Raw genomic sequence first — 23548 nt, 5'->3', positions numbered from 1 at the left:
AAAATGGTTACTAGCCTGCAGCGACAATTTAAAGACAGAGAGAGCATAAGCACTGAGGTTCTGGTTAGCAGAGCCTCAGTGAGACAGTTAGGCACCACACACGGAACACATACAGGGCACATACTATGAGCACTGGGGCCCTGGCTAGCAGGATCCCAGTGACACAGGGGCTAAAACATACATTCATACAGTAAAAATGGGGGTAACATGCCAGGCAAGATGGTACTTTCCTGCAGTTCCTCGGGCAGCACTTGGATGGCCGGGTGCAGTGGTGCAGTACGGCGTTGGGTGCCCTATGTATTTCAGTAGGGATATGTATCCGTCAAAATAGGCTGCAGACTCTGACTGGAAAGCCAGGTAGGTGACAAACGCTTAAGGACATAGGGGCACCTTTCATCCTCTTCTTCAAGGCCCAGGAATGATGGATGCAGGGGTGTTCTTTGGCATCGGGTTTCTGTGTCCGGGAGCACTCGCGGTTGAGGGGTCCTGTGGTCTGAGGCAGCAGGCATTGTTGTGGAGTCGAGAAGGCGTGAAACCACAGAGGACTCGAGTTCAGGAGAGCTGGAGACATCGTTGAAACCAGGGACCCACTTCAGATTGGCCCATAGGCGATGGGTGCAGTGGTTGCTTTAGGTGTCGGGTTTCTCTCACCACAGAGGTTACGGGAAAGGGGGGGACTGTGTGCAGAGGCCGCCAATGACTTTGGGGAGTCCAGGAGGGGTGAAACCGTGGTGGACTCGGACTCTGGGGAGCTGGGGAACTTTGATGGAACCAGAGCTCAACTCCTATGTGGGTTGGTGACAGCGGGTGCAGTGGTGACTTCAGAGTCCTTTCTTTAGAGGTGCTTGGGGAGCAAGTCTGCTGCTCACGGGTGTCTTGAGTCTCTGTCGGAGGCAGGCAGTCCTCCTGTGTTTCTGGAGGCTCAGCTGCAGAACGAGCCGTCTTTTGGTGCAGAATCCATTGAGGGGTTCAGACAGGCCAGCGGGGTACGTAGGTACGCACCAGGTCAGCTGCTTCTGTTCTCCTCTTCTGCGGGGTGACTCATCTTTCTTCTTGGTCTTCTTAGGTCATCAGGATCTGAGATCTTGGGTTCAGGGGTGCCACTATCTGGAGAGACCTGGATCACATTACAAAAGTGGAAGCAGCCCTTGAAGCTCCCTGCCCTAGAATGTCCATCCTGCTTGGGTGAGGTGATAACTCCCCCACCCAGCGCAGGCTTTTGACTCTGGACACCGAGAGCACTGAGTCTCATTTTGGGGGGGTCAGAAACGTGGCTAAGGTGGCTAAACTGGTCAGGACCAGTCAGGAAACACACTAGCAGCTAGTATGTTTCTCAGCGGGCCTCTCTTAGGTGTCCTCTGAGTACATTTATTAATAAACCCCTCACTGGAATCTGTGAGGGTTTATTAATCTGAGATGTTTGATACCAAATATCCCACGGTTAATGGAAGCCATCACGTAGCTGGGAAACTCGAAGTGACCAGTGTCCAGCACATGCATTTAAAATGGCTTCCCTGTTCACTCACTATGTCTGAGAATTGACAAAGACATAACAGGGGCATATCTGCTCATGCAGGTATGACGTCACATGTAATATAACACACCCTGCCTTAGGGCTGTAAGGCTGCTGTAGGTGTAACTCACATATATTACATGCAGTGTTAGGGGACAGGACACACAGGCTGTGCGCCATACCGTGTTTTCACTTTAGTCTGCACCAAGACACGCAGCCTGCAATGGTAGCCTGTCATGTGCTTGGTGAGGGGTCCCTTGGGGTGGCACATTTTGTGCTGCAGCCCTTAGGGACCCTCTTTAGTACCCCAGACACCAGGGGTGCCATTTACTAGGGACTTACAGTGGGGGCTAAAGATTGTGCCAATTGGGGAAACAACTGTTCAGTTTTGGGGAAAGAGATCTGGCACTGGGGACGTGGTTAGTAGTGACCCAGTGTACTTTCACTCGAAATTACATCATGTACCAGGCACAAAAAAAGGGGGCTAAATATGTCAAAAAGGGTGCTTAGACAGACGGCCTACCTAATATTTGAAAGATAATTATGAACCAGGGGCCAGATGTAGCAAGTAGTCACAAAAACCAGTTGTAAATTACACTCTGAATTTTTGCAACCAGTATTTTATTTTGCAAACTAACCTATGTAGCATAAGGGTGGGTTAAAAAATACGGAGTCATAGGGGCCACAGAAAGACATGAGTTATTAATATACATGAGGCAGGGCACACTTTGTGACCCCCTGTGATTGGCTGCAGTGGGAGGAAGGAAGGCCTGCAATGGACAGCAGACCTCAGTCTTGTCACTGAAGCTCAATGTTGTTTTTTAGAGCAGCCCGACTTCCTTAAAATAAATAGATGTTTCTATCTGAAAGACTTCAGTCAGAGGTGGCAGCTCCCTCCCTCTTTGTAAATCAATTACACCCCCCCAAGTTGAGAGACATAACTGATCAATAGTTCGCAACCAAAAGTACTGTGGATAACCGTGAATATGTTATTGATTCACAATTTGGAACGTGCTCCCAGAACAAGCCCCTTCCAAAATGCTAAGCAGAAACGACATCTAAACCCATTGGGTGATTCAGAAAAAAAATCTTGTAGGAAGTTGGCTCTGTATATACCATCTCAAAGTGAGAGATAGTGTGCACAGAGACAAGGGTTCCCCTTAGAGGTAAGATAGTGGCAAAAGTAGATAATTCTAACGCTCTATTTTGTGGTAGTGTTGTCGAGCAGTAGATTTATCAGAGGGTAGTGTTAAGCATTTGTTGTACACACACAGGCAATAAATGAGGAACACACACTCAGAGACTTAACTCCAGGCCAACAGATTTTATATAGAAAAATATATTTTCTTAATTTATTTTAGAACCACAAGATTCAAAATTTGAGGTAAGTACATAAAATGCAAGGTAGTTCACACAGGTAAGTAGAGAACTTTGATTTAAAACAGTAGTACACACAGTTTTGGTTAAAATGGCAAAAAGCTATTTTAAAAGTGGACATAGTGCAAAAATGAACAGTTCCTGGGTGAGGTAAGTTTGGTTAGGTTTCTCAGGTAAGTAAAGCACTTACACAGTCAGTCTCGTGGGCATAGGCAGCCTACCGTTAGGGGTTCAAGGCAACCCTAAAGCCACAGGAACAGCAACACAGGGCCGGTCTGGTGCAGAGGTCAAAGGAGGGCCCAAAACACATAGGTGCCTAAGAAGAACATGGGTACTCTGGTCCTAATCTGCTTACAGGTAAGTACCTGTGTCCTCGGGGAGCAGACCAGGGGGGTTTTGTAGAGCACTGGGGGACACACACACAAGCCCATAAAACACACCCTCAGCGGCACAGGGGCGGCCAGGAGCAGTGTGCAAAGTAGGCGTTGGGTTTGCTATTTAAAGCAATGGAGGGATCCGGGGGTCACTTAGGCGATGCAGGCAGGGCACAGGGAGGCTTCTTGGGCCAGCCACTGACTGGGCTAGAATGAGGGCTGCCTGCTGGTCACTCCTGCACTGGAGGTTGGTTCCTCTCAGTCCTGGGGGCTGCGGGTGCAGTGCTTGGTCCAGGCATCGGGTTCCTTTGTTACCAGGCAGTCGCGGTTAGGGGGAGCCTCTGGATCCTCTCTGCAAGCGTCGCTGTGGGGGTGCAGGGAGATCAACTCAGGGTGTCCACGTCGTTGGAGTCGCCTGGGAGTCCTCTCTGCGGTGTTTGTTGTCCTGGACTCGAGCTGGGGGCTTCGGGTGCAGAGTGTGAAGTCTCACGCTTCCGGCATGAAGGGAGAGTCTCTTTAAAAGTTGCTTCAAAGTTGCAAAGTTGTTGCAGTTTCTGAACAGAGCCGCTGTTCTTGGGAGTTTCTTGGTCCTTTAGGTGCAGGGCAGTCCTCTGAGTCCTCAGAGGTCGCTGGTCCCTGTCGGATGCGTCGCTGTGCAGGTTCTTTGAGTCTGAAGACAGGCCGGTAGGGCTGGAGCCAAGTCAGTTGGGGTCTCCATCATCTTCTTTCTTCAGGTTGCAGGAATCTGATTTCCTGGGTTCAGGGTCACCCCTAAATACTGAATTTAGGGGTGTGTTTGGCTCTGGGGGGCAGTAGCCAATGGCTACTGTCCTTGAGGATGGCTACACCCTCCTTGTGCCTCCTCCCTGAGGGGGGCACTTCCCTATTCCTATTGGGGGAATCCTCAAAACTCAAGATGGAGGATTTCCTAAGGCAGGGGCCACGTCAGCTCAGGGCACCTAAGGGGCTGTCCTGACTGGTGGGTGACTCCTCCTTGTTTTTCTCATTATCTCCTCCAGCCTTGCCGCCAAAAGTGGGGCCGTGGCCGGAGGGGCGGGCATCTCCACTAGCTGGGATGACCTGGGGCACTGTAACAAAAGGGGTGAGCCTTTGAGGCTCACCTCCAGGTGTTACAGTTCCTGCAGGGGGAGGTGAGAAGCACCTCCACCCAGTACAGGCTTTGTTCCTGGCCACAGAGTGACAAAGGCACTCTCCTCATGTGGCCAGCACCTTGTCCGGTGTGTGGCAGGCTGGAAGAAACTGGTCAGCCTACACTAGAAGTCCGATTGGTATTCAGGGGGCATCTCTAAGATGCCCTCTGGGTGTAGTTTACAATAAATCCCACACTGGCATCAGTGTGCATTTATTGTGCTGAGAAGTTTGATACCAAACTTCCCAGTTTTCTGTGTAGCCATTATGGAACTGTGGAGTTTGTAATTGACAGACTCCCAGACCATATACTCTTTATGGCCACACTGCCCTTACAATGGCTAAGGTTTTGATAGACACTATAAGGGCATAGTGCTATACAGCTTAGGGCTTTAAGGCCTGCTAGAGGGGTGACTTACCCATGCCACAGACAGTGGGTTAAGGGCATGGCACTCTGAGGGGAGTGCCATGTCGACTTACTCATTTTCTCCCCACCAGCACACACAAGCTATGAGGCTGTGTGCATGTGCTGAGTGAGGGGTCCCCAGGGTGGCATAAGATATGCTGCAGCCCTTAGAGACCTTCCCTGTCCAAGGGACTTATCTGGGTGCCAGGGCTGTGCCAATTGTGGGAACAAAGTTACAGTTTAGGGAAAGAGCACTGTTGCTGGGGCCTGGTTAGCAGGGTCCCAGCACACTTTCAATCATAACTGGCATCAACAAAAGGCAAAAAGTCAGGGGGTAACCATGCCAAGGGAGGCATTTCCCTACAATTCTGAATCACAAAACAGTATCCAAACATTTAAAACAACGATTGAGCCTTCGTAATGCCTGTGGGGACCGTCAGTGTCAGGATTCCGAGTCGGAGACCACTCGAGGCCCTGGTTGAAATTGGTTCCCTTGGCCCCTGATGTCCAACTTCGCCATGTGTGCGTCCCTTGCAGGGTGGGATGCATCCATTGTGAGGGTCACAGAGGGGGGAGTTCTTGGAAGAGCCCCCCTGTTCTGAGATATTGTACGTTCCACCTTTGCATCTCTCTCTGTACCCTCCTTTTGACAAGAGAGCCTCTCAATCCCCTGTTGTGTGACCACTGGTTTTGGACACATTCTTGTTGGGTGTCAGGCGGGGCCTGGTGGAAGGGACGAGTGGGTACAAGATGTCGTCATCACCCGCAGTGTAATCACACTTCTCACTGTCAGAGACTGCCCCTTCGGGTAGATGCAAGCTTGCTATGTCAATGCGAAGACCCTTCTGGGCGGCAGAGGTACCCCCTTGTTATGCGGTAGTGGGAATAATTCTCCATGATTCGGGAGAAGCAGAGTTTAAGGAATCTCTGTAGAACTGTGTCCACACTACACTGTCACCTGCTCAGTGACCTCCCTTTGCCAGCCAGTCATCTGGTGGGGGTGAACCAGTGGCGTAACATGGGCCCCTGCAGTTCCCGTGGTGAAGGGGGGCCCCCAATCAGCAGGGTTCCTCAGCACAGTACCCTGACCTGAGAGCTGCTGACTGAGTCAGGTGGGGGACCCTCCCATGCAGTTTGCAGACAGCCCCCCTCAACTTACTGGGGTGCACGTGTGTCCCCTGTCTTCCCAAGTGAGCAGCCACCGCTGCCAGACACTCAGTAAAGCCTTCGGTGCGGACTGTACCCCGAATGCCAACGGTAATGCAAGTTGTTTACCACAAACCTGAGATAGTTCTTGTGTCTGTTGCATGCACGTCTGTATGTTTGTAAGTAAGTACATGGTATCAATATAGTGCCAACCTAGCCAAGAAGCACCAAGCGATGCACATGGCGCTGCTCCTCGGGATATGGACAGACTGGTCCTTGAGGTTTATGGTCGCCATGTAGGGCCCTTCCTTCAGCATGGGCATGGGCATGCCCACCTGCAGTCTGGCCATCTCCCTTCCTTCAGCGTGGCATGCCCACCTGCAGTCTGGCCATCTCCCTTCCTTCAGCATGGGCACACCCACCTGCAGTCTGGCCATCTCCCTTCCTTCAGCATGGGCACGCCCACCTGCAGTCTGGCCATCTCCCTTCCTTCAGCATGGGCACGCCCACCTGCAGTCTGGTCATCTTGAGTCTCAGTATTCCATGTACCTGCTCAGGAGTCAGGGGTCTGTGGTGGGCTTCAGTGCCAAGCCCTGTTTGGGAGCGAGGAAGTAAGCAGAAGACTCTCCTTTATGACTAGTTTCTGTAGCAATTATTTCATCTTCTCACTCCTCTCCCTTTGCACCCTTTTTCTTTGATTTTATATTTGGGGTGTATCCTGTAATTCTACGCTGCAGCTGCCTGTTCCCTAGGTGGAGGTGGGATGTGGGGCCCCATTTGTCCTCTTCCCTTGAGTCTTCAAGAGGTTGTCATGCCTTTCTTGGAAGTTGTCCTCAATTGTGTAACATCCATGCTTTAGCTGTGCCGGGGTCCTTCACCCAAGCTGTGCAATCTCCCCTCTTATGTTTGAAGCCCAACAAGAAAGCTCGTGTTGTCCAGGGTCTTCTTCAGAAATGTCCCTCTCCAGTGGGTGTTTCCTTTCGGTTCTGCTGGACCTGCCCCATTTCCATGTCCTTTCGTTCTTTTGCAGTGAGTTCCTCCAGTTCCTTCCTAACTTCTGACCCGGAGCTGTGGACCAGGCCTTAGGAGCCAACGGCGGAAAAAACAAATCTGAAGATGGCTGCCACACACTGGGGTATTGTGGGAGTAGGTCTGACACCGTAGCCGCCTATGGGCCTCACCACTAGATGGCAGAATAAAACACAGCATGTGAATCTAGAAAAGATTCACTCCCAAAAAAATTAACATAGAGATTTCAGAATTATCGGGTCATCAGACTCAGTGCTAGACTCAGGAACCACACACACCACTGAGTGATATTCAGGTAACTCTTCGCATTAGCTGGATCAATGACGTCGCCCATTTAAAGAGCCCTCAGGACAGAGATATTGGGTGGAGATCTGGGCTGCCAGTTCATCACGCTTGCTCTTTCAGCTGCTAGTAGAGGTTCTACACCACTCCTGGACCTTGGCATCAGCCGTAGCGTCACACTTCTGCCTCCTGGGTCAGCCCTCCCCAGAAAGAACAGAAGGGCACCATGTTGAAGAAGTCCATGGAGGAGCACAGCACCTTGAACAGGTGCAAGAGACGCCCGATTCCTCCCACTGAATCTTTGGGTGGTGGATACTACAATGTACATAGTTAAACTGCGTAACTTTAAATATGGCATTTTCAGATCTATTTTGGGATTTCCATGGCTTTGTAAAAAAAAAAAAAGCAACGCAACACATAGCGCTGCCTTGCGTTACCTTTTATTCGGAGCCATTACATGGATGGAGCATGGATTTTTGAATGTTTCTCTGCATCATCCCATGTAAGGTGTGATAAACCCATATTTAGTACAGAATGTAAATGTGGGTTTTCACCAGAATGGTGCACGAACCCAAGGCCGGTGTGATGAGGTGAAATATCTGCTTAGCCTCCTTACTTCCTCTTTGCACATGTGATGCATTCTGCAGTTCACATACAAAGAGGAATACACCCCTAAGAATACGTTTTGTGCAGGAAGGTATGCCTTCCTGCACAAAACGACTCCGACCACAGTGCAGGCAGCCTTGCGTTGTGGCACCAGACGTGCGCCAGCGCTGAACGAGAGCACAACCCACCATATCTTATTACATGTGATGCATTTCTGCTCTCTCTCTTTGACGCAGCACAGCACACACACCTCCCCTTGCTGAATTGTGTTGTTTCACAGTTTAATACAAATGCTAATGGGTGTTTAATGCATATTGTAGTGGCGTGGGCAAACCTAGAGCCCATGGTTGTGTCGCGTAGGCTCTCATTATCCTAATGAGACTACTGGATTTTTGGGCGGCAAGATCGTTTCACAGTGTGAGGGACTAAGTCTGACCCACGGTGAAGGGCCCTTGTCACCCCAAATCCGGTTGTGCTCCGGCTAACTAGCAGTGCCTTATCTCTCCCGGAGGGAAGGGACAATTGGGCAGCCGAGCACATGACATCCTATTACTTCCCAGGGAAGTCGTGGTCACTCACGTCACAACCGGTGCTCTCATACATAGTACGGTCTCATATAAAAATGACAAAGGCAGTTTAAGTTTTAAAGATTGGTTTAATAAAACAACTGCATTTTATATAGTAAGGCGTGAGCTGCGATAACTAGAACGAATCAACACAGTAGGATTAAAATAGTAACGGTGAGAGTGAAGCACAAGAATAAGGCTATCATAGTGCAACTATATTGAGTTCTCTCTAAGTTATATTTCGAGCACAGCATGGGAATCTCTAAGCCTGCCTTTCAGGTTCCCCTGGGAGGACAGAAAACCTCATACCTGAGCAAAGGCCTGTGATCGGGATCAGCAGCTGCAACGGGGCAGTCAGCATCTAGTTGTAGGTTCCTGGTCGGAATCTCCCTCTGCCTGTACTAGGACTAGAAAATTATTTTATAACTAACACGCAGATGTTCTAAGAGTTCCCTACGTAAGGATGTGTATCATCTACGAAAACCAGAGACTAAACTTCTACCACATGTACCGGCAATGTACCAGACTGTAGCCTTGACTAAAGCACAGAGTGAGAAAGAATGCAGTGTTAGCGAACACAGAGCTGAACTAAGCTAAACAGTGTGATAGAAAGAATAAAACAAGACCGTAAAACTGGTTATTATAAAATAACAGTGCGAGGCGAAATAAAAACGTGTCTAGGGTAAAGTGCACAGAGGCCTAATATGAAAACCTAACGTGCACAACGCTACACTAAAATGGCACTAAAAATGGCTACACTACAGTTGTTCCTTGAACTCATGGTACCTTTGTCCTTTATGCATAAATAAATTGCACAAAACGATCATGTCAGGCACCTCAGTTACTATTTTATTGTAGTCATAGTAGCTCTCCTGTCTGGAAAATAAAGGCTTTCGGGCCAAACTCCTTTTCAATGCGCGTACACAATCCAACCACATCAAGAGTAGCAAGGAGCGTGCTTCTCTCGCCCGAAGGACATCCTTGTATTTATTAAGGATATCCTGAGTGTTCCTGGTGTACGAGAGGCGGTTATGCTGCTGATCCTAGTGTGGCAATAACTGTGCTGCCGGGGGGTGGGAGGGTGTTGGGGGTTCTGCATTTATCTATCTTTGGTAATATCTGGATACATGGGAATCTAGGATCTTCCACTTTCAATACTCAGTATCACTGGGGAAACCCGACTCTTTTCCATCCCTGGGTTTCCTGCCGAGAAGCTGACGTGTCTCTTTCATAGGATTGGAATTCACTTGCAGTGTTCCGGATCATTCCGCTGCTTCATTGTTTGTGAACCGTACTCCGATCGGTTCTTCAGGACAACAGGGCGTACTTACAAGCTCCCATCACCTCCTTCGCCACATTGGCGTCATTTTGTTTTTACGCTAATGTGGCGTTGGGTAGGCCTTTCTGATGCGCCATATTTACAAAGTTGATGCACCCATTATATTCAGTTGGCCTCTTGGCGCTTTGCTGTACTAGCACCCAAATGTTTGATGCTCGCGCAGCGAGGCGTCACAATAGCATGAAGAATGTTGATGCAATTGAGCTAACAACCGCCGTGGTGCAGTGTAATGTAAATCCGGCTCATACATGGTGTCGTCAGGTGCCAGTTTGGGGGGGCGCAAGAAAAGGGGCAAATCATCTGTGGTTCACCACTTTCATGTAAATATGCCCCATGTTTCTTCCTTCACCTGCCTTGTCCATAAGTATTGGGTCGTTATTATTAAGGGCCTGGTTTAGAGTTTGTCGGAGGAGGTTATTCCATCACAACGTGACACATATCCCGTCCGCCCCACTAGGATCCCTTAATCCTACGGAGATATTGATACGGGAGACGGAATAACCCTGTCCCCCACGATCTGTAGGGCACATCTTTCCAGGCAGGTTATATTTAATTTTTTCTTCTTACCCATATGTTCTCTGTATTTATCCTCTAATGTGTGAAGAGCCTCACTTACTGCTTTACAAATATTTTCATTCCAGTAGGCCAAGGAGACTTCGGGATGAATTTGCAGGCTGGGTGCAGACCTCCTCACCTTGTATAATCATGTCATGTCTGGTCAGCTGTGATGCCTCACAGTATCTGATATTTCCCAGTCACATATGTACATCTTTTATGTCAGATATTGTTAGCTCAGAAAAGTCATCACTGGCACGTCTTTCTTTTGGACGATTTCTAAGGTAGCAAAACATTCTTCCCTTTTAACGTCCTTGTGAATTTAAACAGATCTATGTATATCTGTAAAATTTCAATTCCTAGTGGGGAAGAAACCAAGGCGGTCATTACAACATTGGCGGTAAAAGCCGCTTACCGCCGTGCAGAAGACTGCCAACACACCGCTGCGGCCGCGGAATTCCGCCACAGCTATTATGACCCACAGCTCGGAATCCGCCAAAATTCAGACACCCACACAAGTCCGCCACACCAAAGGTCAGTGATAAACTGGCGAAAACAAAACCTCCACCGTCACGCCAACAGAAATACGCCCACACTATCACGACCCACGAATCCACGCGGCAGTCTTTCAACCGCGGTATTCCATTGGCGGTACACACCGCCGCGCTCAAAATACACACACATCTCCAAAACACAGCCACATTGGACAATTCGAAATACACACACCTGATACACATACACACACCACTCCCACACACTCAATACTATATAAAACACACACCCTCATCACCCACAAATCCTTACGACAACAAATCTTGATCACAGGACAGAGAGAGACACCACCATCAACAACACTAGCATCCACAGGCACACAACACCATCACCCACATAACTTCTACGCACCGCACACTACACACCACTAAATATCATCACACTTATCACCCCACACACCACCCCACACATCACCTACACCACCCCATGGCACGGCAAAGACACCCCAGGTTCTCGGAGGAGGAGCTCAGGGTCATGGGAGAGGAAATCGTCCGGGTAGAGCCACAGCTATCATTGCAAGGAAGATGGAGCTGTGGCGAAGAATAGTGGACAGGGTCAACGCAGTGGGACAGCACCCAAGAAATCGTGATGACAACTGGATGAGGTTGAACGACCTACGGGGGAAGGTGCGTTCCGTGATCTCAAGACACCACCTGGCGGTTCAGCGGACTGGCGGTGGACCCCCACCTCCTCCCCCACAACTAACAACATGGGAGCAGCAGGTCTTGGCGATTCTGCATCCTGAGGGCCTTGCAGAAGTAGGTGGAGGAATGGACTCTGGTAAGTCAAATCTTAACTATTACATCCCCCACCCTACCTGCATGCCAAGGCATACCCCCACCCTCACCCCCACCCCCATCACTCTAACTCCTCACAAATGTCCCTACATCACAAACCACACATCCTAACACCAAGCCCTGCATGCAACAACAAAGCATGGACACCCATCACTAAAGCATGCCCACTGCACATACCCATACACCCCCCTAAACCAACATCACACAAGGTCTCACACAGGAATGCAAGCACTGGGGTACACGGTCACCCACCCATTGCACACTATGTCACACACAGAAGGGTCCACACATGTCCACACCACCAACAGAAGAGGCCCACAGTGATGACAGCACCTCTGTCCAACTGGATCTAGATGACCAGCCCGGCCCATCGGGGACCTCTGGACAGTCGGTTCCCCTCACCCAGTCACAGGCCACCACAGAGCTTCCCCCCTCTGGAAACACCAGCACAGCACCCACCCAGCGGACCCATACCTCTGTCCCCAGGACACGTCAATCAGCTGTGTGTCCACCACTACATGGAACCCAGGCTAACCCACCACCCCATCAACAACAGGGACCTGGGGGCAGTGGGCACACGGTCCAGGGGACGGAGGCCCAGGACCACAGGGGAACTGGGAGGGCTGATGTGCGACAGAGGGCGGACAGGCCCAGGGAACCCACTCTCCACAAGGCCCTCTCCTCCATCATCATGGGAGCCTACCACCGCTCCCAGGGGACGATGGCAACGGTACTGGCCAAGTTGCAGGAGACCCAGCGCCTGCAGGAGGAACAGTATATGGGCTTCAGGGAGGAACTCAGAACCATCAATTCCACCCTGGGCACCATCATAGGGGTGCTGAAGGAAGTACTCAACACCAGGAGGGACACTGTGGCACAACAAGGGGCCCTTGACACTAGCCTGGACGATGAACTGCTCACCACCTCCGCCGGCGCTAGTGGACAGGAGGCACCGCCACAGGACCACCACACCAGCACCTCACCCCCTGCAGAGGGAGAACCACCTCGCAAACAGTCCCTGAGATCCAGGAACAAGACAGAGAACGATGCCAAGACCCCTGCCAAGAAATGAGACCACCTAATTGTCATCCTTCTGTCCCACTTTGTCACCCTGTCCATCATTAAACTGCCCCAGCTCCACTTCCTATGCCCATATGGGCAGTGCACCTGTGAGACTAATATACTGGACTCTGCCATGGACATTCCTCCGCTATCACCCCTCACCATTTTACAACCCCCACCAATATTGAGCACTTAAATAAACACCCTTAAAGCACAAAACAATCTGGAGTCTGTCTGTGATTTCGAAATACTGTATTAGCAATAAATGTGGCAAAAAGCTTTTTCATTGGTAATGTCAACATACCTATGTCACACAGCTGTATTCCATGAGGAATCAAAGCAGATGCCACACAGTGGGACCCACATCTGTGAAATCATAAGGGAAAGTGACAACTCAGTGACCATACACTGGGTGAAAACGACAAACATGTAGTACATGTAGTAGGCAGGTCTGTATTCTTACCTGTGTGTCACTGGAAATATTGCTGGATCACTGAGTCCCTGTTGTCCATGTCTTCTTCTTCTGCTTCCTCGTCTTCACTATCCACGGGCTCCACAGCTGCCACAACACCGCCATCTGGACCATCCTGCAGAAAAGGCACCTGTCGTCGCAAAGCCAAGTTGTGAAGCATACAGCAGGCCACGATGATCTGGCACACCTTCTTTGGTGAGTAGAATAGGAATCCACCTGTCATATGGAGGCACCTGAACCTGGCCTTCAGGAGGCCGAAGGTCCGCTCGATCAACCTCCTAGTTCGCCCATGGGCCTCACTTTTAGCGTTCCTCTGCCCTTGTCCTGGGATTCCTCACTGGGGTCAGTAGCCATGACAGGTTGGGATAACCAGAGTCACCTGCAAATGGCGAGGGACAACTGTTAGACACACACTAACCTGGAGGGATATCCCCAGACCCAGACAACCATTCCCACTGACTAGCTTCCAGGTGCTCACCTAATAGCCACACACGGTGCCTCTGGAGTTGACCCATCACATAAGGGATGCTGCTATTCCGTAGGATGTAGGCGTCAAGCACTGAGCCAGGGAACATGGCATTCACATGGGAGATGTACTGGTCTGCCAAACATACCATCTGTACATTCATCGAATGATAACTCTTCCGGTTTCTGTACACCTGTTCAGTGTGCCATCAATGGCCCCTATGATGTTGGGGATATGTCCCAGGGCATAGAAATCACCTTTCACTGTAAGCAAATCCTCCACCTGAGGGAAAACGATGTAGCTCCGCATGTGTTTCAGCAGGGCAGACAACACTCTGGACAACACGTTGGAAAACATAGGCTGGGACATCCCTGATGCTATGGCCACTGTTGTTTGAAATGACCCACTTGCAAGGAAATGGAGTACTGACAGCACCTGCACTTGAGGGGGGATTCCTGTGGGATGGCGGATAGCTGACATCAGGTCTGGCTCCAACTGGGTACACAGTTCCTGGATTGTGGAACGGTCAAGTGTGTATGTGATTATCACATGTCTTTCCTCCATTGCCGACAGGTCCACCAACGGTCGGTACACCGGAGGATGCCGCCATCTCCTCACATGTACCACCGGACGGTGCCTATGAAGGACAACAGCGAGCACAGAGTCAAACAACTCAAAGGTACGTACCCACAGAATACACAGAATACCATTCATAATCTAAAATGTGGCCTGTATGTGTGTTGAGTCTAGGCCTAGGTATGTGTGACGCAGTTAAAAATTAAGCCATGTGGGCCCCTGAAATGGTGGCTGTCTGACCTCTAAAGTGGGACAATGGGATGTGAGCTGAAGCTGTACACCGTCGCGGTAGGCGGTCGAAGACCGCGGCGCAATGCTGCATTGGTTAACATTGGACCCTATGGGTCCCAGGAGGCAATGACGATGTACGCCGGCGGTGACAGTACACACCGCCGCGGACGTGACTGCCACTTTCTATCTGTTCAATCACTCAATACCTGATCTTCGACAGGAGAGGACCTACACTGCAAGTGCTGCTGTGACCTCGGTCCTGAAGAGACAATGGCTCGAGTGTCTGGGGAAGGGGCCCCTGCCTTCACATCGGAGGAGTTGGAGAAACTCGTGGACGGGGTCCTCCCCCAGTATACGCTACTCTACGGTCCTCCAGACAAACATGTAAGTACACTGGGAGCATGCTGTATGGGCTATGCCTGTGTGGAGAGGGGCGGATGTTAGAAGGAAGGGGGGAGAGTGCGGCGTGCATGAATTGACGTGAGTGCATGTGCCACAGGGCAAGGGTAGGGATGGGGGCCAATCACTTTGACGGTGCAGTTGGTAATAACTTTCTCTTCACCCTGTACAACTCATGTAGGTCAGCCCCCACCAGAAAAAACATATTTGGCGTGCCATCGCCAAGGACGTCCGGACCCTGGGGGTCTACCACAGACGGAGCACCCACTGCCGGAAAAGATGGGAGGACATTCGCCGCTGGAGCAAGAAGACGGCGGAGGCTCAGCTGGGGATGGCCTCCCAACGTGGAAGGGGTGCCCGTTGCACCATGACCCCCCTGATGTTCTGGATCCTGGCGGTGGCGTACCCGGAGTTGGATGGGCGCTTGGGGGCATCACAGCAGCCACAAGGGGGTGAGTACACTCGCATTCTGCTGATTTTGCGTGCAGTGGAGGTGTCTGGGTGGGGGAGGGGGGCTGTGGGTTTCCCTAGGCCAGGGCGAGTTCCGTAGGCAAGGTCCCTCCGTAAGGCAGGCCATGTGGCACCCCACTGCACCTCTGTAGAGTGCCAAGTACACCTAGTCATGCCCCTGTGTCATCTATGTGTGCAGATGTCGTCCATAGCCTTGTAGGCCATTTCCCAGGAATTGAACAGTGGAGCCCAAGAGCGTGGCGTAGTGCAGGAGGCTTCTGTGTCTGTTGTGTCTGCCAACGGTAGCGGTAATGCATGCACTCAACATGTCTTTCTTCTGTCCCCCCCCCCCTTTTTGTGGTCTCCCTGTTCTTGTGTGCATTAGCATCAGCAGGCGGAGGAGCAGTGGCACCGGAGCACAAGGGGGCTGCATCCCACATGGCCATGGAGGGCCACACTACGGAATCGGACTTCACCAGTGGGACGGAGGGCGAGGGGAGCTCCACGGCGGGGACAGGAGCTGAGACCAGCGACACGGACTCGTCCTCTGATGGGAGCTCCCTTGTGGTGGGGGCAACATCTGTGCCCCCCCCCCATCTACAGGTACAGCCACCCCCCCCCCCCCTTCCAGCACCGCCCTCCCAGCAGCCCCTCAACCTTCGCCCCATGCCCGCTCACCCGCGAGGGTGGGCATCACCTTCGCCCCAGGCACCTCAGGCCCTGCCCCAGTCACCCCTGCTGCCCTAAGTGAGGAGGCCATTGACATCTCAGGTCCCTCACTGTTGGGCAGTCTACCATTTTGAATGCCATCCAGGGTGTAGAAAGGCAGTTTCAACAAACAAATGCATTCCTGGAGGGCATTCATTCTGGTCAGGCGGCCCTTCACCGAGCTTTTCAGACTCTGGCCTCAGCACTGATGGCAGCCCTTGTCCCTGTGTCTAGCCTCCCCCCTCCAACTTCCTCCACCCAGACCCAATCCCCTGTACCTCAGCCTATCCCAAGCACACTTACAGACCAGCATGCACACACGTCAACACACAAGGGAAGCTCTAGCAAACATAAGCACCACACATCCCACAGGCACTCACGGAAGCATCACACACATGCAGACACACCAACATCCACTGCCTCCACTGTGTCCCCCTCCTCCTCGTCTCCCTCCTCCCTCCCTGTCTCGTCTACACTCACACCTGCATGCACTACATCTACAGCCACTACTACCGTCACCAGCACACCCACCACCACACCCCGCTCACATGCAGTCACCATCCCCACTACCATTCACACATCCCCTGTGTCCTCTCCCAGTGTGTCTGTGACGCCCCCTCCAAAGATACACAAACGCAGGCACACACCCACCCAACAGCCATACACCTCATAACAGCCTCCAGCACATGCGCCTTCACCCAAAGTCACCAAATGAACACCTCCTACAACCACAACCTCTTCCTCCACTCCCAAACCCCCTCCAGCTACCCGTCCCAGTGTGTCAAAAAAACTTTTCCTGTCCAACCTTGACCTCTTTCCCACACCTCTCCCACCCCGTCCGTCTCATAGGTCCCGAACTAGCACCTCAGCCACAACATCTCCGGGACCAGTGGTGCCTGTAGTCACCGGAATCTAGAGTGCACCGGCCACCAGGGCAGCCAGTGTGGCACGGAGCCACAGCACAGACAGTCCCCCACCTGTCAAGCATCAGAAGTTGGCCAGTGCCCGGCAGTAGAGAGGGAAGACTCCAGCCACCAAAGCCACTCCCAGGGGTACAGGTGGGAGAGTGGAGTCAGCTGTGACACCTTCCAAGGTGGGGAAGGGGCACAAGAAAGTCAGCAAGTCTGGGAAGAGCAGCACGGCGGAGAAGACCGCCATCATCCCAGCTGCCCAGAAGGCCACCGCCAGCACAAACCCAGCTGCCCACGAGGCCACTGCCAGCACAAGCCCAGCTGCCCAGGAGGCCACCGCCAGCACAAGCCCAGCTGCCCAGGAGGCAACCGCCGGCACCAGCCAAGCTGCCCGGAGGCCACCGCCGGCACAAGCCCAGCTGCCCAGGAGGCCACCGCCAGCAGAAGCCCCGCTGGGCCATGAAGGACCGCCAGCAAAAGCCTCGCTGGGCCATGAAGGACCTCCAGCAGAAGCCCCACTGGGCCATGAAGAACCTCCAGCAGAAGCCCCACTGGGCCATGAAGAACCTCTGGCAAAAGCCCCGCTGGGCCATGAAGGACCGCCAGCAGAAGCCCCGCTGGGCCATGAAGGACCGCCAGCACAAGCCCCGCTGGGCCATGAAGGACCGCCAGCAGCTGAGTCACTGCAAAGGAGACCACCGATCCAAGCACCGCTGACCAGGGCACCGCCGCCTCAAGAACCGCTTATCAGGGCACCGCCGTCTCAAGCAACGCTGAACAGGGCACCGCCGCCTCAAGCAACGCGGACAGGGCACCGCCGCCTCAAAAACCGATGATTAGGGCACCGCCGCCTCAAGAACCGCTGAACAGGGACCGCCGTCTCATGCACCGCTGAACAGGTCACCGCCGCCTCAAGCACCGCTGGCCCATGTGCGCGAAGGGCACTGGCGCTACTGAGTCCGTCACGGCCAGAATGAACACAAGGCCCCCTCCAGAACCAGTGGAGACTGTCATCCACTACCTCTGTCCTTAGCAGGATTAAGCACTCTAGGCACAAAGCCCCCTCCAGAACCAGTGGAGAGATACATCCACTACCTCTGTCCTTAGCAGGATGAAGCACTCTAGGCACCATGCCCCCTCCAAAACCAGTGGAGATTGACATCCACTACCTCTGTACTTGGCAGGATGAAGCACTCTGGGCACCATGCCCCCTCCAGAACCAGTGGAGACTGTTATCCACTTGAGAGACTGTGGCTTTGCACTCCCCAGGATGCAACAGTGGGCAATCCACCCACTGTGGAGTCTTGAGAGACTGTGGCTTTGCACTCCCCAGGATGCAACAGTGGGCAACCTACCCACTGTAGAGACTTGAGAGACTGTGGCTTTGCACTCCCCAGGATTGAACAGTGGGCAACCCACCCACTGTAGAGACTTGAGAGACTGTGGCTTTGCACTCCCCAGGATATGGCAGTGGGCAGACCACCCACTTGTGAGACTTGAGAGACTGTGGCTTTGCACTCCCCAGGATTAAACAGTGGGCAACCCACCCACTGTAGAGACTTGAGAGACTGTGGCTTTGCACTCCCCAGGATTAAACAGTGGGCATGCGGCCCTCTCATGGATTTGGCGTTGTGCACTCAAGTGGCTGAGGTGCCCCCCCCTTTCCCTACCCCTGAGGTGCCTGTTTTCTAGCTCTCTGATGCCCCTGCAGTGTTCTCCCCGTCATGGTCGGGGATCTTGTGTGGGCCTCGCCCATACCGTGTGGGCCCAGTGTTCCGCGGACTTAATTGGAGCACTACCTGGACTACTATGCTTGGTATATATTTTGTACATGGTGTATATATATATTTTTGAATACTTGCTTTTAATATATTACAATGATTACACTCATTTTCTGTTGTCTTTGCATTCTTCCGGGGGGGTAACTTTGATGTATCAAGATGCAATAGTGTGTGTGTTGTGGTGGGTGAGGGTGGTGGTGGGGGTGGGGGTGTTGCTGTGTGTGTCCCTGTTTTTCCCTCCCCCTCCCCTGTGTCGTAGGTGCAGTACTCACCGTGGTCTTCGCCGCCGGCGTTCGTGCTCCTGGTAGAGGAGCAGGAAGACTATCGCAGGGAGAATTTGGAGTTCCGGGTCCATGGCGTCCTCGTTCCTCATGGGGTGTGTAGAGGTGAGCATTTTCCCTTCGAAGTCCTGTTTCTGCTGTGTTTTTATCAGCGGTGAATCCACCCCAGAAAAGGTGGCGGATTGGTGGGTTGTAATAGTGTGGGCGCTACATTGTCTCCCGCTTGTCTGTTGGCAGTGACCGCCGCGCTGCTTGTCTGTACCGCCGTGGCGGTCGGAGTGTTAAAGTGGCTGTCTTTGTTGGCGTTTTCCGCCACGGTCGTAATTCCAAAAGTTTTACCGCCGGCCCGTTGGCGGTCTTACCGCCGCTTTAACACCATCCGCCAGGGTTGTAATGACCACCCAAGTCATTTGCTGAAAGCATTATTTCATTTCCTGTCAAGGTTCTATTAAAAAAACGCACAGTTGTAGCTCATTTCAAACATTACTAATGTTTGTATCACAGGTATCACATCTTCTGCATGTTTTTTTTTCTCTTTCAATAGTGAATGTTATTTTGGGCTGATTTTGTGTTCCACGCCCTTTTTCCTGTGATCATTTCTGTTTGTCTTTTCTCCCCTGGTGGTTTCTCTTCGTTTCTTCTGGAGTTCATTCGATCATTCTCACTCCTTCTAAGACACAAGAAGGAGACGTCTCTTAGTTACAATGGATGATTCAAGCTTCTCTCCGAGTTACCTGTCTGTGGGGTGTGTGGTGCCTTCTCTGGCCGGGAGATGCTCTTGCCCTGTACCTGTAAAGATTCTGCCCTTTCTTTTTCCATTTTTTTCACCTTGTTTGATTCATTTTCTTGTCTTTCAAAGACAATTGGTGTTTCAGTGATACATCATTCAGTTTGTATCATTCTTTTCCGTAGGCTCTTTCAGGTTCATTTCCTTAATCTCCTGTTCTAATATGTCAGTTTGTTCTTTGGACAGAATTACTCTCAGTTCTGGAGTCTTCATCAGAACTTTCATCAGGTGCACCGGGCATTGTGTGGTGACTCCTCCCAGTCCTGTAAGAGGTCAGAGGCTAAGGAATCACACGTCAGGAGGGTTAGAACTCTGTGCCCTCGCGAGACTTCCTCAGTTCTAGACATGTTCTCAAGGAGGTCCTGTCTCACCGCTCAACAACAATGTTGAATTCTAAGATTCCTGCTGAATGGATTTTTGTAAATCACTATTGTATTAATATGATTTGAAGTAATGCAATGGAATTTAATAAGGAAACTGTTGTAAAATGACTATAATATGAAGTTTATTATAGAATTCTGAACTAATTTTCAGTGGTCCAAATCACAAGCTTTTCAGTAAGTTTACTACTTCTCAGTACTCACCGACTACACTTTTGTAGTAACTCACACCGTTGTACTAAGTTCAGCGCTGCACATGGCCAACCAATCGCACAGGACCCTCCCGTGGAAAATAATAAATGGAGGGACTCAAAATGCAACCCCATAGAAAATAGTGTTAAATTAAATTATTTCAAATGAGTACAAATATAAATAAATATGATTTAATGTTAACAAATATACACAAATAGTACTTATTTTTAAAATCAAATATGTAATAACCTGTTTCAATTAAAAAAAATAATGTTACAATAAATGTTTTAATAACATTTAGGCCCTCATTACACCCCTGGCGGTCGGTGTTCAAGCAGCGTTAATACCGCCAACAGGCCAGTGGTAAAAAAAATGGGATCGCGACCACGGCGGAAACCGCCAAAACATACAGCCACTTTAACACTCCGACCGCCACGGTGGTAGCAACAAACTCTGCGGCGGTAACCGCCAACAGCCAGGCGGAAGACAATGTACCGTCCACCCCATCACAACCCGCCCATCCGCCAGCTTTTCCGGGGTGGTACCAACGCCATCAAAAGCACGGCGGAAACAGGACTTGGAAGGGAAACCACTCACCTCTCGACACTCAAGGAAGAACCAGGACGCCATGGAGCCCGAGCTGCAGGTCCTCCCCATGCTGGTGTATCTCCTCTTATACCAGAAGTACCAACAGCGGCGACGACGACCACTGTGAGTACTGCACCTAGCAGATAGGGGAGGAGGGGAGAAAAAAGAGAGTGACACACACACACGCAACACACCACCCCCCTACCCCAACCCTCACCCACAACACCATACACACAAACACATACAGCAACAGTATATTTACACCCTGTAACCCCCTGGAAGAACGCAAGGACAAAAGGAATAGAGTCAAATCAGTGATATATTGGAAATAGTCAGATATACGTAAGAATTTCTAAAACAGTATTTACAAAAATATACAATATGTACATTAGGAGGTACATTGTCCCCTCAAAATGTCCGTGGGCCACTGGGCCAAAACTCATAGGCCAAGCCCACACTTGACTCCTGCCTTAATACGGAGACAACACTGCAGGGCCATCAGGTTGAAAAAACACAGGCACCTCAGGGGGAACGGGAGGGGGGTACCTCAGCTGGAAGATGGTACTACGCCACTGCTCCTCGAGGGGGCAACACGCCCACAGCAACGTCCTAGGGAGTGCAAAGCCACAGTCTCTCTAGTGGGTGGTTTGCCCACTGCTTGCTCCTGGGGAATGCAAGGCCACAGTCTCTCGAGTGGATGCCTTCTTCCACTGGTTTCTGGAGGAGGCTTTGTGCCCAGTGTGCTTCATCTTGCCAGGATAGGCTGAGTGAATGCATTTCTTCATCCTGGCAAGGAGGGGCTGAGTGGATGGCTTCTTCCACCAGTTCTGGAGAGGGCTCTGTGCCCAGTGATGCAACACCTGGGGTGTGGCAGTTCACAGTCCCTCACCTGGGTGTCTGAGGCACGAGATTTGCAGGGACCAGGTTGCATGACAGTCCATGGAGGCAGGTTTCGACTCCATCCGGCGACGGCTACGGCTACGGCTGCAAACTGGTGGTAGTGCCGGTGCTGGTGGGGATGCTGCTAATGGTGGTGGGAGGCCCCAGCCCTTCTCCTGCAGTCTCGGACGGCTGCCCACTGAGGCTGCTGCCAGTGGTGCTACTGTCAGCGGTGCAGGTGGCGGTGCTTGTGGCAGGGCCTGCGGCGGTGCTAGCGGCGGTGCAGGCGGTGGTGCTGGCCGTGGTGAAGGTGCCGGTGCTGCCAGTGGTGGAGGGTGGCTCCAGCCCTTCTCCTGCAGCCTCGGACGCCTCCCACTGGGGCTGCTGACATTGGTGCTACTGTCAGCAGTGCAGGTGGCGGTGCTTGTGGCAGGGCCTGCAGCAGTGCTAGCGGCGGTGCAGGTGGTGGTGCTGGCCGTGGTGAAGGTGCCGGTGCTGCCAGTGGTGGAGGGTGGCTCCAGCCCTTCTCCTGCAGCCTCGGACGGCCGCCCACTGGGGCTGCTGCTGCTGACAGTAGTGGTGCTTGCCGCGGTGCAGGTGGCAGGGCTTGCAGTGGTGCTAGCGGTGGGGCTGCTTCCGGGTGTGCTGACCACGGTGTAGGTGGCAGTGCTGGCGGTTGTGCTGGTACACACCAGGCCTTCACCTGCAGCCTCAGACGGCTGAAGAGTTTTGCCTGTTTTTTTCTGCCCCTTCCTCACCTTGGCAGATGGTGGTGTGACCTTGGGTCTGGCAGCTGGAGCCTTTGAGGTGGCCTTACTTGTTGGTTGTGGCTCCTTCCCCTTGCTGGATCCTGTCCACCTCCTCACCTTGCCAGGTGGTGGAATGGTTTTGGCCTCTGCAGGTGTTGGTGGCACAGTGGCTGGGCTGACGGGTGCCCCCTTTGAACCTTTGATAGCTGCAGGAACCACAGCGGACGACGATTTGGTGGCTGAGGTGCTGGGCTGGGTTCTGGCCACCCTGGCCCGAGGGGAAGGACGGGGAGGAAGGGGTAGGGAAGAGGTCAATCTTTGCCAGGAAAAGCTTCTTGGGCGTGCTGGTGATGGAGGTAGTGGACGAGGATGTAGTGCATGCAGGTGTGAGTGGAGATGCTACTGGGAGGGAGGTGGCTGACGAGGAGGAGGGGGACACAGTGGAGGAAGTGGATGTTGGTGTGTCTGCATGGGGATGGTGCTTGTGTGAATGCCTGTGAGATGAAGTGTGGTGCTTGTGTTTGCCTGAGCCACTTTTGTGTGGTGATTTGGGTGAATGCTGGTCTGAAGGTGTGCTTGGGATAGGTTGAGGTTGAGGGTATTGGGACTGGGTAGAGGAAGTTGGAGGGGGGAGGCTAGAGACAGGGACAATGGCTGCCATCAGTGCTGAGGCCAGAGCCTGAAATGCTCTCTGTTGGGCCACCACGCCAGAATGAATGCCCTCCAGGTATGCATTTGCTTGTTGCAAATGCCCTGCCAGCCCCTGGATGGCATTCACAATGGTTGACTGCCCAGCAGAGATGGATCGCAGGAGGTCAATAGCCTCCTCACTCAGGGCAGCAGGGCTGACTGGGGCAGGGCCTGAGGTGCCTGGGGCGCAGGAGATGCCCACCCTCCTGGGTGAGCGGGCATGGGAAACATGCTGAAGGGCTGCTGGGAGGGCGG

Source organism: Pleurodeles waltl, chromosome 6, assembly GCF_031143425.1.
Source record: "Pleurodeles waltl isolate 20211129_DDA chromosome 6, aPleWal1.hap1.20221129, whole genome shotgun sequence".
Taxonomy (NCBI): Eukaryota; Metazoa; Chordata; class Amphibia; order Caudata; family Salamandridae; genus Pleurodeles; species Pleurodeles waltl.
Note: the sequence above shows the minus strand (reverse complement) of the source record.